Consider the following 16,030-nt stretch of genomic DNA (forward strand, 5'->3'; position numbering starts at 1 on the left):
AAAGACGCGTCGGAAGATTCATGTTGTCAAAGCACGAGCAGAGACCAAAAGGCTCAAGCATAGTTCAAAAAGCTCGAGTAAAATTCCTAGTGCTAGAGCACCCAAGCAAGGTGATCGAGCACCATGAAGAATATATCCCGATTCATATTGCCAAAGCTCGAGTAAAGACCAAAATCTTCGAGCATAGTTCAAAAAGCTAGAGCAGAAGTCCTATTGCTCAAGCACCATAAAGAAAATATCCCAAAATATTCTAAGTGTTGATGAAAAAGGCGCTTAGGAAATTATTTGAAGAAAAATGGCTAAAGTATAAAATTCCTACTCGAGCACAAGCCAAAAGGCTCGCGCACCAACCAAAAAGCTCAAGCAGAAGCTTCTTTGCTCGAGCCTTTCCTGTTAAGTCAGATTTCAAAGTTGCGGGATTAATTCTAATTCATCCCAAACGGGCCCAGATGACCCCAGAAGACTTAAAGCCCATCTAATCCTTATTAGAAATCATTAGCTTCTATAAAGGGATGCACAAGCCCACAGAAAAGCTCTCTCTTCTTCTTGCAAATATTTCTAGATCTAGTGGTGGCTTTTAGGGTTTCTAGTTTTCTTCTAAAGCATTGAAACTGAAGATCCTCAGATGATGAAGTCCACAACAACACAGATGATATCTTGCGTCGTCATGAGTAGCTAAATCTCCTCTAAGGGCATTGATGTAACCCGATTTCAAATACTATGGTTTGATTGATCTATTCTTTATGATTTTAACTGTTTATGTGTCAAATAAGGAACTTCCTTCCACTTATCTTGAGGAGTCATTAGCCTTTCTTCAGATGTATAAGAGTTTAAACACCACAGATGAATTTTCATGCAATTTCCAAGACTTCTCAATGAATTTTTAGATTTGAAATCACTTAGATAGTGAGATGCAAATGAGAAGGAGCTTGACAGGTTGTGTGCTTGTTTATCAAGAGTAAAGAGCATCCCTTTGGTGCTTATGATCCAGACAGATAGAGGATAATCTTCCTTCTTCCTAAAACTTTGCAGCATTAAACCCTTCTTCTCATTGTTAAACTTTTGTAGATAGCTCCTTTCAAACTTCCATCTTCTAGGTTTATAATAGACCTCAATATCAACTTGACATTTATTTTTGAGCCCAAGGATGTGGAGATCCTTTGCAATGTAACCATCCTCAACAATAGAACCTTGTTCAGCCTTGCTTCTGTCTGTCAAAAGGGTTGTAGCTCTCTCTTTAACAATGTTGTTCTTCCACAATGCTTCCTTTGATCTGAGCTTCCCTATGTTACAAACAAGTGAAAAAGAGATTAAGACTGAGAGCTTAGACTTGAAGTCTTTAACACAAATATCTTTTTCAGTTTTTTCTTCTTGAATAAGAGCTTTTGTAGACTGAGTGGTCATATCCTTGGTTTTCTCTGATGCTTCATAATTTTCTTGAAAAGTATATTTTGTCCCAAGTAAGTCCCACACTTCCTTGGATGATTTACAGCCCCTGGCCTTCATAAGATCCTAATGGTTTAGACCACTGAGTATAGACTGTTTTGCCCTAAGCACAGATAATCCCTTGGTGGCAGCATACCACACATCATATGACTGAGACATAAGGTAAACCTCCATTCTAACTTTCCAGTCTTCAAAGTTTGTACTATCAAAACATGAAGCATTGTCAATGCACAAACCTTCCATTATGTTCCAAGAATCTTTACTGCAGGCTTGTTAATTCCTTGGTTGTGCAGACCAAGGCTCTGATACCAATTGTTGGACCAAGAAAGGGGGGTTGAATTGGTCTTAGGTACTTTCTTCCTTTTTCACTTGATTACGAACATGTTAACATAAGAGATATAAACTAATGCAAACAATCAAAGCACATGGACACAAGGTATAGAAATCCTATAAATAGGGAAAAACCTTGGTTCTTGGCCTCAGCCAATAAAAGCCTCCACTAGTAGTATGAACCTTGTTACACACTCAACTATCTCACTCACTGCACACACCCTTGTACAAGAATAGATACTAGCTTTCACAACCAATCCATACACACTAGCTCACCATCTTCACTTGCTGCATGCAAGTAGTTACTCACTCAGCTACCCCACTTTCCAATCACCTTGTACTAACTAGGACACTGACTTTCACAGCCTCTACACACACACAAGATCAAACAATGCGCACATAGGCACTCCCCAGTCCACAGCCCCTTTGCTTGGACACTTAAAGCTCTCAATAGCTTAATCAACAATAAATAGAGGTGTCGACACACCAAGTACAATATACTTAAGCTGCAACACAAAATAAGAATGAATACTCAGCTCTAAGTATCAAATATAAGAAACCTTAGCTTCACTTCTCTGCAACAAGGTGGATATAACTGTCAAAACTCAATGTAGCTTCACCTGATGATCAAGGTAGGCTTAACCTCACTAAACCCTAGCTTTTAGGCTTCAAAGGGTAAAACTGTAAACAAGCTTCAGAACCAGCTCAAACTTTACTCCTCCAGTCTTGAATAGACACTATACACTTGCTTGAATGTTTAGAACAAATTAAACAGCAAGGTATAACATAGATATAGACTCACAGCAGCTACACAAAGGATAAAAACCCCAATTCTCAATTTTGTCAAACACTGCCTTAAGAGGCTTCAAACCCTTAACACCCCAAAGGCTTCCACGGCTTAAAAAGGATGTATTACACTTATTTTAAAGCTAGGACATAATATATCAACAGAGGATTACCACAGCAGCTCACACAGCAGCAAAAAAACAGCTCACAGCAAGTGTATTTAGCTGCACCTGTAACTTTCAGTTTTCAAGGGTAATTTTGTTAATCCTTGACTGAATGTTCTTGAGTATAGTCCTCACAATATTCTTTCAACATATAAACCATGCTTCAGACCTTACTCCTCAGTTTATATCAAGCAAATAATAATTTGCAGTTCAATGAAGGCTTCACAAAAAAGTTTCTGTTGCAGCACTGTTGTCAGGGGCAAATGAGTAAATTCCCAGCAACACAGACCAGTTTGTGGTTCTTACATTCATATATTATCAATATATATATGCTCGGATGTAGAGAACAGCAAATACAAACAGATATTGCACTCACAGTACACACAACAGGCCTTTTAATACTTAAAACCCTAAATTGTGAGGTTTATAAAGTGAAAACAAGAACAAGTCAAATTTCTGGTAAAGACTCAACTTCAACAAATTCTTAACATCAACACAATCATGCTCAGTTGATGTACAATCAAAGTATAGCAAGAGTATAACATGGTAAGCTCGGTTCAGAAGTGTAAACCAGAAAAATAAGCTAAATTGGAGGTTTGAGATGTGAAATTCAATACTAGCCTCAATATATGGTTTTAGTCACCTTCAATAGTTGTAAACCACCAAAATACATTTGCTCAGCCCTTGTTCAAGCTCTAGAAATGACCACAGCCATTTTGAACCACCTCAGCCTCTCTTTGCACCAGAAAATCAGCACCTCAGCAACTCCTTGATCTTTACTGTAACTGTGCTTTCTTTTGGCAAATTTCAGTGCTTCATTCAAGCTCAAATTATCTTTCAAACCCACTGAAATATGTTCTTAATTTTAGACCTCGAAAGGACCTCACACAGCAGCTACATTCAGCTTTTTTTTCACTCAAAGAGGCACCTTTTGCTGAATTCTATAACAGCATATTTATAGGGTCCTCATTGCAACCCTACTATAGATAAGATTGTCACTACAGCCAATGGAGTGAGTATATAGCTTTCTCTCTGCAGGACCAAAGAGCCACGTGGCAGCACAGTGCTCACAACAATAAATGGACAATAATGCCCTTGCATTGAATACACTAATACTCCTCTGCTGCAGCTTGTATAACATTGGTTCACACTTAAATATAATCACAACACAGTGATGTAACACTCCAGGAATGTGTAACCATGTTGTATACACATGTAGAAAGACAATAATGCCCCTGTGACTACTTAGAATAGGAACCAAGTGTGCTTGTGTTGAACCATGAGCTTCATTAACCTGGACAGCACATTATATCTCTGAATTGATAATGCTGTATAATCTCACCAACATGGCATGGTGAGGTAATGACTGTAATACCCTTAAGGTTATAACAAATAACTTATGACATTGAAAGTGCAAAACACTTGATCAAACATACAGTCGGCCCTGGTCTCTGGGTGAAATCTAGGAGAACAAATTCACTCCGATCTTCCGAAGTTGTCGTGCATGCTCGATCTTGAGTTTTCTTTCTCTCTCGATCACAACATTGTGCTCAACAAGTCTTGGTATGAGGTAGGTGTTATTTTTTTGTGCAAACACCCTGTCATAACAAAATTCATGGATTGTAATTAACACGTGTCCCTTATATATATATTAATTATCCATGATTTAATTAAATATGTTATGTATATAATTGGTGAATTCTATGTATTAGTCGATTCGAGAATCAAACTGAAGTTATCCATTTAGCAACGTATGTAATTTGTATTTACATAAAGGGGTTCATGTACTAAATATACAAATTATGGGTATTGCGTTATCATAAATGGTTCATTGTTAGTGATAAATGATACATTCTTTATCAATAAAGAAATAAGCCGGATCAAAGATAAGTCGAGTTGTGAGAGACATTGTAGCAATTGCTCCTTGTTATCGTCATGACAAATGTCCACCTTTCCATTTTTGGCTATCCCAAAATAATTGTCCCAATTCAAAATTTAATGTACTATTTCTTTAATATTCCTAATTTATCATTCTTGCCTAGGAGTTGTAAAAGCAATTAAAGTTTAAAATAAGACCTCATGTGGACCCGCCATAGAAGGGTATATTTGAAAATTCATTTCCTACTATTATAATTAAAAAATATTAAAAACTATGCTCTTAAAAAGTTAGGTTCCCAAAAAGAGACATTTTTTGTGGGATGGACGGAGTACATTGATTTATTCGGTGAGTCATAGGATCTAATATCCATACTTTGGGTAATATTAATTAATAGTTTGGAAATATACTCTTAGTAGTTGCATCGGTGGTATATTATTTATTTTAACTTAACTAGTTTGATCAAGAAAAAATTTGGGGGCCTCCATTTTTTTTTATTATATAAAATTTGTTTTATAAATATTTATTTATAAAACAAATTAATTGATTTACGTGATCAAATAGAAAATAATCAAGGAATCAAAAAAAATGGATTAACTAAGTGGTCGGATTGATGAAATTTATTTATTCGATAGCTAATTAAACATAGAAAGGTCATTACATAAATTGACTTAGTGATTAGTCATTTTTAAATTGGAATTCAACTATTCTTATTTAGTGGAATTGATAATAATTTATGGGCTAATTGAATTGGATCAATAAAAATTGATAGGGTTAATTATTATTCCACTGAAACCATGAATAAAATGAGCCCAATGAATTTTTATTCCTAGGCTAAAGGTAATGATTTAAGCTTGAGATTGGATTTAAGCTTTTTGGTTAAAGATATTATCAAGGGAGCACTTCTATCTATTGGTTTTTGATTTTTCAAAATTCGAAAGAGTGTTATAGATAGCCTAGCCTATGTGATATTATGATATCAGATATATACACCCTCTCAACCAGTTAATTGTTAGCTTCTAAATATCTCCTTTGTTCCCACAAATAAGTTTAAGGTTCTTCATCATAGAGAAAAATTGATAGGTAAATTATTTTTGTTAAGTTTTAATATTTTTTTTCCATAAAAATGGTGTACTAAAACTAAGAGTGTGTCATTTTATTTGTTTGATCAAGTATGATCACGAGTGCAGCAGCTGCAACTGTTACTCAACCATCGTATTATATTTTTGAGTGTCATGTTTTATTTTATGTTGTGATTTTCTCTCTCTGCTTTTCTTTCATCTCAGTCTTCAACAAACCAATTCAATTTTTGTCCTCAAAACTCATCTATTTCCAATTCATCCCTCAAAAGTTAAAACCAATTCTGAAACAATAAACCACTTGAATATCTTTAAAACTCCTCTGTTTCTAATATTGGTCTCTAAATTTGGGCATATATCATTTTGGAACAACTTATATTGATTTGGAATAGTTCGTAACATATCAGATTTTTTTTTAACTCAAACCCATATCACCGAATTGATAATATTGTGTGTTTTGGTACTATAGCGAAAGAACTAAAGCAACTTTTTTAATTTTCCAAAATAAATTTTCATTATCAAATATGGTTCCAATTTCTACTCAAAACACTTCTACAACAAAACAATTATTTTGGTATTAACCAAAAACATAACACCTAAATATATCAAACGGGCCTTAAAACATATATATTGTTGATATATTTTATCAGTGGCCTTATCGCAGTACTTGTATATCTCAGTCACACATAACTAAGACCTTTTTTTTATGGTACTGCCACACTTAGAATAAAACTTCCACTGGGGATATCTATCTCCAATTAATGGAGATTTTAGCAACATACATTTCTGACATTTAGATGAAAACATAAGAACATTAGTTCAATACACACACAGCATGAACAATAAAACTAACATAAACACATATCATTGCACTTGGTTCTAAAATCCAAATCGAAAGATAGCAATACGTATAAATTCTCCACTTAGGTACTAAGAGAAATAAGCCTTCAGTAACTATAATTCTCAAAAATCTGAACCTGACAAGTCAAAAGTATCCTATTATTTCCTTAAAAGATGTCCAAGTACCAACAATTGCTGTGAAGATACCCATTAAGATGATGGCACCTATAACCACCAATTCCAATCCAACCCTCTTATAACTAATGCAAGGCAGTAAAATAAATGTGAAACCCATAAAAGCTCCAACAAGTGACATGAGAGATCCAAAAAGGGGAACCGTCACAGCCACAACAATCGTGCTAATCACCAAGCAGGTCTTGAAAAATAAGCTAAGTAGTCTCCTATTGTTAGAATGGTGAAATAGACCTTCAATCAGGTGCACTATTGGCGGACCGGATTGATCCAGGTAGTGTAGATGGTCACTTTTGAACTAATCTTTTTAGTAGGAAAACTTAAGCTCGTCTACAAAAAAATTATGTGAGGGCAGGGCACTAGTGAATTTTTTTAGTAATTTCAGCGGGGGCAAAAGTGAAATTCTATAGGTATATAATTCAAAAATAAAGAATCAATAGAGGCATAATACTAAACAAAAAAAATTTAGTGGGGCTACACAGGTCCGTGTCTGCTTACCTGTGACTCCACCTTTGAGCCAAACATTAGATACCCGATGACTGCCATGGACACATTCGCTAAGATACAAAAGAGAAAACACAGCATCATAACCTACAAGGAGAAAGCATAACATTAGACCGCCAATCACTTGTGAAAAAAGAACCTTAATTAGTTCGATGACATTGGTACATACCTTTGTAAATTGAAGCTTGTCTGCCATATAAGTGTAGAGGGTTGGGAAAACAGGATGTGCGCTGTAGCAAAAAGCATATAAGCCGGTAACGGTAGGGATTTCCTTCAAATGTAGAGTCGTCCCCTTCTCATTAAACCCAATCCCACCAAATGCACTAGTCCACAAAGTCGAGCCAAGGATTATAGCAGATGTCAGCACTCCAGTGGCAGAGATAAGGTCGTTGAACCAGACAGTAGGCATTACCACAAGGCCAACTATCACTACGAAACTTTGTCTTCCTCCCATGTGTAGTCATCTAATCTTACTTGTCACTTTGGGAGCCTAATATGAGTCATCGACATCTTATTCCAAATGCACGTTCACCTATGTTATAATAGGTTGTGAGGTTCAGATCCACGTCCATGCATCTTTTAATTAACAATACCGTATAAAACGTCGCAACGGCAATGGCTAAAAGAAATGTCAAACTCCCCCAACCTCTAGATGACTGTACATATGGGATAGATAGTAACCCAACTACAAAAATACAAGACAAAAAAAAAATTTAGTTTCCATCTGGCCTACATTTCAAGAAACAAACAAAAATAGGAAATATATATATATATAGGTGGCATAAAAATTTTGATAAGTGGTTCATGTGATGTGTGTGAGCCAATTGTGTGAATTGTATGATCTAACTGAATCCCGACCATAATTTTTGGGCTTCGGTTATTTTTTTTGGGCCTAGTGAAGTTTCAATCATCTAGAATCTGGAAAATGTACCTAAACAATAACTTTTAGGATTCTGGAGCTTCCAATGAGTTTAAGTTGCTTACAACCATTAAAAAGGTTCTTGGTATACTTGTTCTCTCTTGTCTAAATTGTTTATTTTCATTTTATTTAAATTATTATTTTATATTAATTTTGAAAGAAAATAAAAGCAAATCTTGTAAAAGTGTTGAGTTATAATTATTAAATTGATGTATCAATTACTATAAAATAAAGATGATAAAATTGACGACATGTTTTACGGACTGACTAATATAAATATATACAGTACTACAGCAGTCTCTTCCCTTTTGAATCTTCGCGAAAAAAGACCCCTCTTTTTCTCTCTATTCTTTTCTTTCATCTCACTCTTCAACAAACCAATTCAATTTTTGTCCTCAAAACTCATCTATTTCCAATTCATCCCTCAAAAGTTAAAACCAATTCTGAAACATTAAACCAATTGAATATCCTTAAAACTCCTCTCTTTCCAACCCATTCCTCGTTAACCAAACACATCTTCCTTAGGACCCGTTTGAAATGTGTTATGATATTATTTTTCTAATACTAGTCTCTAAATTTGGGTACGTATCATGTTTGGAACAACTAATATTGGGTTTGGAATAGTTCGTAACATATCAGATTTATTAACTCAAACCCATATCACAAAATTGATAATATTGTGTGTGTTGGTACTATAGCGAAGGAATTAAAGCAAATTTATTAATTTCCCAAAATAATTTTTCATTATCAAAAATGGTTCCGATTCCTACTCAAAACACTCCTACAACAAAACGGTTATTTTGGTATTAACCAAAAACATAACGCCTAAAACATATTACATGTCAAACGGCCTTTAAAGCATATATATTGTTGATATGTTTTATCATTTTCCCACCGTGGTAAACATCAATATAATTTAAAGGAACAAATAAAATTAATTTATTAAAATGGAACTAGACTGCCTTTTGTGAAAGATGGATACAGAATAGAGAGAGAGAGTCGTTCAGTCATAGACTCATAAATTATAATGGCTTATATAGCTTTAGAAATGCAATTGGGCCTCATTTATTTTATTGGGCTGATTCTTTTTTGGTGTCTAGCGTGTCTTTGGGCCATGCTATTGTTATTTTTTTTGTTATGGGCCAAATGGCCTTATTGCAATACTTGCATATCTCAGTCACACATAACTAGACCTTTTTTTTTATGGTACTGTCACACTTTGAATTAAACTTCCACTGAGGATATCAATCAACAATTAATGGAGATTTTAGCAACATACATTTCTGCTGAGTTTAGGCAAAAGATTCAGAATAAAAGTAATAATGATTTTAGAACTATTTACAAGTGTCTTATTATATATCTATTGCAGTTAATATGCCAATTGTATTAACTGCAATACATATATAAAAAGACATTAGTAAATAGTGGAGCTATTTGAATTTGAACTTGTTTAATATGGAAAGGAGGTGATGATGGGGTGCAGATAGAAGATTGTCGGATAAACAAATTAACAAAACAAACAAAAACATATATATAATCACAAAGCACATCAGTGTGTTGTGTGTGTGTGTGTGTGTAGATGGCATAAAAAAATTGATCAGTGATTCATGCGATGTGTGTGAGTCAATTGTGTGAATTGTATGATCTAACTGAATCCCAACCATACTGAAATAATGGATCCACAGAGATTCAACTCACCATAAGTTTTGGGCTTCGGTTATTTTTTGGGCCTAAATGTGCGGCCAGCTAACTAATACCATATGTTAGGCTTTTGTTCTTGGGTGCCACTGTAAATTTATACATTTAATCAAAGCTAAGATTTGGATCTTTTTACAAGTAAATGAAAAGCCTTTTTGTGTAAAATATATAATTATAAAAGTGATTCACACTGTATCGGTAAACCAACACCTTTTTCACAGCTATACCTAACCAAAAAAAAAAAATTAAAGAAAATGAAAGGAAAAGAAAAAAGTGATTGTTAAATATGGTGTAGCCCATTGATTTATAAAAAGTGTTTCTTAATCTTGAGATTGCTCACGGTATAAATGACTCAAACTTAAAAATTACGCACATACACACACAATATATATTGCCATGACAGACAGCACAAAGATTTCGATTCCCCCACTTGCGAAGTCTTCAAATCTTGTTTCCTACCAGTAAAATTTTTTCTCCTCCATCTTTTTGTAGAATCCAATTGTCCAAAGACACGATTATAAATATATTAAGTATTTGCACATTTTGTGCATAGCAAAAAAAAATTAATTCTTATAGATGGATGTGGATGGTTATTGATTTGGGTGCTCAAATTATTTATTTTTATTTTTCTTTAGCCAATCTTTGCTTAACCATGAGATTGTGTTTGACACTTCCATTTCAAGTCCCAAAATTATGTGATATTGTGAAAATTAAGAGCTAGCTTGTTTTGTCACTCAGAAAATAGTTTTTAAAAAATTTTAAAATAAAAAAACTGTTTTCAAAAACTATAAAAGATGATTCTCCAAAAACATTCAATTTTTTAACTTTAATTTTCATAATACAATTCTTAGAATCTATCTACAATTTTTTGCTTTTCAATTTTGCAAAAAAAAAAAAAAAAAAAAAAAAATTTAGAAAAACAGAAACAAGCAAACCAAGTTGACTTTCATATTCAGAAAAAAGACTTCCAAATTATTTGTTAATAATGATCTGTTGTCAATATAATGCGCATTTTGCCGATTCATTACGAAAGATTGAATAAAGTAAGGTTAAAATAAGAATATCTTTCACCAAAATTATTAGCCAGAAAGGAAAATGAGCATTTGAAGGATAATAATGAAATAATATTTTATAAGCTTGTTAGTTTGTTTCTATTTAAACTTTATGATGATAAGCAAGGGCGGATCCAGGAGGTGGGCTAAATCAAAATATACCCAAGTCTAAGTATAAAGTTACACACACACACACAAATATATATATATATATATATATGTGTGTGTGTGTATGATATACGTAGTATCATATTAGATTAGTAAGGTAAGTTATAAATATATAATATTAATTATTGTATCTGTCAGTAACTTTGAGTGCATCAGAGCTTTCCATTTCGTTGTTGTACACTTCCTAGATCCGATGCATGATACAAGCAAAGCTCACAACCCTATCGTTGGTTCACAGTTGTCGTAAACTTTTGTGCCCCCAACCATATATCTTTCTCTCTACAAGTCCATAACTATAGAAGTCTCCCGTGCCAATATTAGTCAAGACGCTCAGAGAGCTTATTTTGTCCTAAGTTGGGTAATTCTTATTGGTGGACTCTCTCTTCTTTGTTGTTTCAGTTTCAACATTTCAGAAGCTCTGTCAATGCTTAAGCTGATAAAGTTAAATTAAAATTGCATAGTCTTCTTTTTCTTTTTCACAAATAAAATTAGGGTTTAGAGAAATGAAAAAAAGAGATAGCCCAAGTAGATAAACCAAATTACACACCATTGTTTCGGAATTTCAGGAACTGAAAAATAGTGTGTGAAGTGACCAAAGATTCTTGTAACTAAAAGAATTAGACACTATGCTCAATAGTATGTCTTCAATTCTAAGTGCTTTGACTTAATTTGAGTGCATCAACATATTATCAACATCATCAGTCGTCATCACTAAAGTCAACGTTGACATCAACATCCTCATAACGTTGATATTAACATCCTCATTTAGAATCGTCATCTAGAATCACGTAATCCTCTTGCACAAATATACATTTGATTAAGAAAAACTGAAAAGAGACTTCCTATCATAATTGGTCATTTTAAATCCAACATCACTGCTAAAACGGCAAAGGGATTTTTATAATTCAATTAGCTAGGCAAAAAAAAACATACCTTTTCTTTTTCCCTACTCCACCCATTCCAATCAACTCTCTTCTTTCAGAAAAGAGACCTATATTATTATGACAGAAAGAGGAAAAGTTTTAAAAGCGTTAAAAAACTTGTAAAACATATATTCTGAAATTGAAAACTAAACTTCCAATTCTTTAATTCCCATTAATAAATTGTTCGAGCAGCTGCATCACATCATAACAATATTATATATATGTACATAGAAACAAAAAATCAGTATGTAAAACATGAATAAATAAATGTAACCAATAGCTAAAAATGCCAATTAAAATTTTAAAAAAGTAAGAGTTTGTTACCTGATGACCGAGGAGGCATATTTCTTAACCTTGTTCTTGCTAAATGTTATGGCCCGATGCTAACCCTAAAAATAAGAAAACACTCAAAGTTGTGAGGAAGAGGTTTCACAATCTCACTCATAACAATTAAAACACCACCATCTAAGTACTATCTGTATCATGTATCAACCCAACCCAACTATGCTTTCAGTCAAAATGTTGGACACCTATCCGTAGAAAGAGGTGTAATTACGGATAGGTGTGATTAGCACATATTATACTCAACTCTTATGTTAAATTAATCCAATAACAAAGTACAATGCATCAATTTAGGAATAATCTTCAAAATTAACAAATCAATATCCTGATATTCTGCATTCTAATAACAAAAGAAAATCAAAAACCAAAATTTGAAAATAAAAATATGGCAGAAAGATTGAATATATCCTCCGTGCATTATTAGTAGGGCGGGTCCAGATTTTTTCAATGGGGTGGGCTAAATCAAAATATATCAACCAAAATCAACATTCAATTTTAGCTAACTAACTATGTTTGTTTAGACAATTGACTGATTAAGGCATAGAAAATCCTATTTGGGTAATTAATAAAACAAATTACCAATTTATTTCTGAACAATTCACCACTCAGTACCCTATCTCTTCTTTAAACCAATTTACTAATCCTATTTGAGAATCTACTAGTGGAAGCAGAGTGTGAGGTAGTTCATGGCAAGCCCCTTCCAACACTATGAAATTCACTCAAAAGCATGCTTTTTGTAAGTATTTTAATTTTCAAAGAAGTAAATTTAGAGATTTACCCTATATTAAGTACTTTTGCTTGTCAAAGTTCTTGCTATGATTTTTTTTTTTTTAGTTCTGAAAAGATTTCCATCTTCAAAAATCTTGGCACGTTGATAAAAATTGTTTCAGATTCAATCTCTGCAGATTTCTAATCCAATTCAAATTCTTTTCTTTTTTTTTTCTTTTTTCATGCCCAGATTCAAATGTTCTTGTAGACATAATTGAAATGAAAAAAAAAAACAGAAATAGAAGTTATAGAAATAAAAAATATATATATTTGTTTTGCTAAAATAAAATGTAGATTACGGTGATTACCTCAAAATGCAATGCAAATTTTGTTACTTTATATTGTTCAAAAAAAAAAATTGATATATAAAAGATCATAAAAAAAATCACCAAATAGGATTTAGTATGCAAAACAAGAATTACAGAGCTTGATTAGTTGATTTAGAAAGAAAAAAAAATTAAAACAAAATACATACAAGTTAGCAGTTGCAGAGAGAGAGGGGGCAAGCTTGAGAGTTGAGAGACAGCGGGACAGCGGCTGAAGCTTGCGAATTTGCGAATCCGAACTGGAACAGCGGGCGATGGAAACTGAAAGATATGGGTTCTGATTTTTTGAACAATCTGAAAATGATATGCCGATATCGGTTTTGATATAGGTAATAGGCCTTGAAATTTTGATTCTTGCAGGAAGATAGATAAACTGAAAACCTTCTGATTCTTGTAGATTTTGTAGTTTGCAGTTGCAGAGGGGGGGAGGGGGGGGGAGATAATAGGGATGGAGGCGATTGGGGAGGCTGAAATGATTTGCCCTAAAAATCTGTTTTTTCCTGGCGGCCCATCATCCATAGGCCTATAAATTTTGAGTTCCGTAAATTTTCTTGGGCCTTTAATTTAGTACACTTGTGTCTTCGACTCTAAAAAAGGTTCAGGCTTATATGGAGGACATAAATTGATGTCACTGATCCAAAATAAAATATTACATGGAATAGAATGGAATAAGGCTGCTGCAGCGCTGCTATTCATGCGAAGTGGAATGTTACATACAGTATTAAAGAGAAAAAAAGAAAAGAACAACACAGTATGTAAAAACCCCAAAAATCGGTTTCTGGAATTTATTTTCAGCCAAACAGGCCTTTGCATGGCTTTTTGGCATTTTGGGCCACAAATAAAATTAAAAAAAAACGGATCCGCGCATGGCAGGCCGTGATCGCCATATGGGTCGCCTTCTTGACGACCCATTCCCCAATCCAATAAACATGACCCACAATGACAACCCACATTGGAGTAATTGGGTCGTCATTTATGGGCCCAAATCGCCGAATTTAAAGACGCCGGAGTCGCTCTTATTATTAATCTGGTGTGCCATGTGAAATTGGCTTTTTAAATTTATTTAATTGTAGTAATTTAATTGCTATTCAGGCCTACTTTCGTTCTGATATTTTTAGTGATTCTTTTCTTGGTCATTTATTTTTTGTTTCATGGAGTAAATCTGAATCAATATTTATTAATAATTTGATTAAATTATTAATTTTTTGAAATAAAATGGTCCCATGTGAATTTGGCTTTTTGTTATTTAATTCATTAATTGTAGTGCTTTAATTACTATTTAGCTCCTATCTTTTTTATTCAGTACTGTGTATATATACGCGTAAGTAAAATCGAAATCAATTTTAATATGGGCAAATTTCGTAAAACCTCCATTACTTTCATTTTTTGATCATAAAACCTCAACATGTTTCTAAAAATCCCTATACTTTTAAAAAGTATTCACATTGCCCCAATATCCGTATCCGACCCATTAATTCGGCTGTGAAATGACAAATTTGACCTTATCATTTAATATTAAATTAAAAAATAAAAAATATTTTTATTAAATTACAAAAACACCCTTAAATAGTAAGCATAGGCCCACCTGAGTCAACTCAGTTCCTTCAAAAGTCGGTTTCAAACTCACCAAACCAACCCTTATCTGTGTGTGGTGGTCTCTGCAATGGTGAATTGGGTGGTATGAGAGGAATCGATTTTTTAATCCTGACAAACCTCAGTGGCCTCTAGCCAGATCGAATCAGATCAGATCTAATTCCAACTTCATCATACGCGTACGACAATGGCCGGAGCTGCAGCTTCGGCAACGGATAAGGCGGCGCTGCCTAGGAAAGAGAGGAATCCGGCATTGGCAGGTTCTTGATCGTCAAGAAAGAGGTCATCCAGAACCCTAAAAGCTCCGTGGGTGCACACAATCGCCAATCCGACGAGGAAAGCAGAGATCAGAAACGATCCAACGTTGGTGAGGAACACCACAACTATAGTGGAGACCACCAACACGTTGAGTGTTTCTCAGTCGGTGAACGTGCGACCGAAGAGGACGATAGGGTGATCGGAGGGTCGGAAAAGGTAGAGAAAGAACCAGGAGACGAGAGTCCGAGAAGGACGAGGAGTGAGAGAAGAGAGAGAGAGCCAAGACGAGGGTGAGTAGAGTGACGTAGTAAACGCGAAAGTAGGAGAAGTTCTTGCAGATGCGAGAAGCAGAATCGATGAAGGAGTCAGGGAGGGCGAGGGAGGAGCGATCTACAAGCTCTAACCAAGGGCGGCGTTGGGCTAAGCCTACAAAGGGAGGAGGTGAGGGGCGTGATGAAGGAGCGAAAGGCTGGGGTGGCGATAGGCGCGTGAAGAGGGTAATTTTGTAATTTAATAAAAATATTTTTTATTTTTAATTTAATATTAAATAGCAAGGTCAAATTTGTCATTTTACAGCCCAATTAACGGGTCGGATACGGATATTGGGGCAATGTGAACACTTTTTAAAAGTATAGAGGTTTTTAGAAACAAGTTGGGGTTTTATGATCAAAAAATGAAAGTATTGGATGTTTTACGAAATTTGCCCTTTTAATATATATAATATATGTTAAGGGCTATTTTGGCATGTACTTTATTTTAGACGTTT

The 16,030-nt window shown here is 34.2% G+C and overlaps 1 long non-coding RNA gene and 1 pseudogene across 3 annotated transcripts; both read right to left on the reverse strand.

Moving 5' to 3' along the window:
* Positions 1 to 3,066: 3,066 nt before the first annotated feature.
* Positions 3,067 to 13,865, reverse strand: LOC132303244 (uncharacterized). Of its 3 annotated transcripts, XR_009481153.1 has the most exons (7): positions 13,563 to 13,865; positions 12,302 to 12,366; positions 11,988 to 12,045; positions 7,864 to 7,902; positions 7,387 to 7,749; positions 7,212 to 7,304; positions 3,067 to 4,324 (listed from the first exon to the last, which is right to left on the reverse strand). It is a non-coding gene; the product is annotated as an uncharacterized LOC132303244 (long non-coding RNA). The 3 variants fall into 3 exon arrangements; XR_009481151.1 differs by having other exon boundaries at positions 7,387 to 7,902; XR_009481152.1 differs by lacking the exon at positions 11,988 to 12,045 and having other exon boundaries at positions 7,387 to 7,902.
* Positions 13,866 to 15,177: 1,312 nt separating this feature from the next.
* Positions 15,178 to 15,746, reverse strand: LOC132304965 (PRA1 family protein B3-like; annotated as a pseudogene).
* Between the last annotated feature and the right edge of the window lie 284 nt (positions 15,747 to 16,030).

This window comes from Cornus florida, unplaced genomic scaffold (genome assembly GCF_030987335.1).
Source record: "Cornus florida cultivar Cherokee Brave unplaced genomic scaffold, ASM3098733v1 CherokeeBrave_3.0.0_Hap2_Chr04, whole genome shotgun sequence".
Classification (NCBI taxonomy): Eukaryota; Viridiplantae; Streptophyta; class Magnoliopsida; order Cornales; family Cornaceae; genus Cornus; species Cornus florida.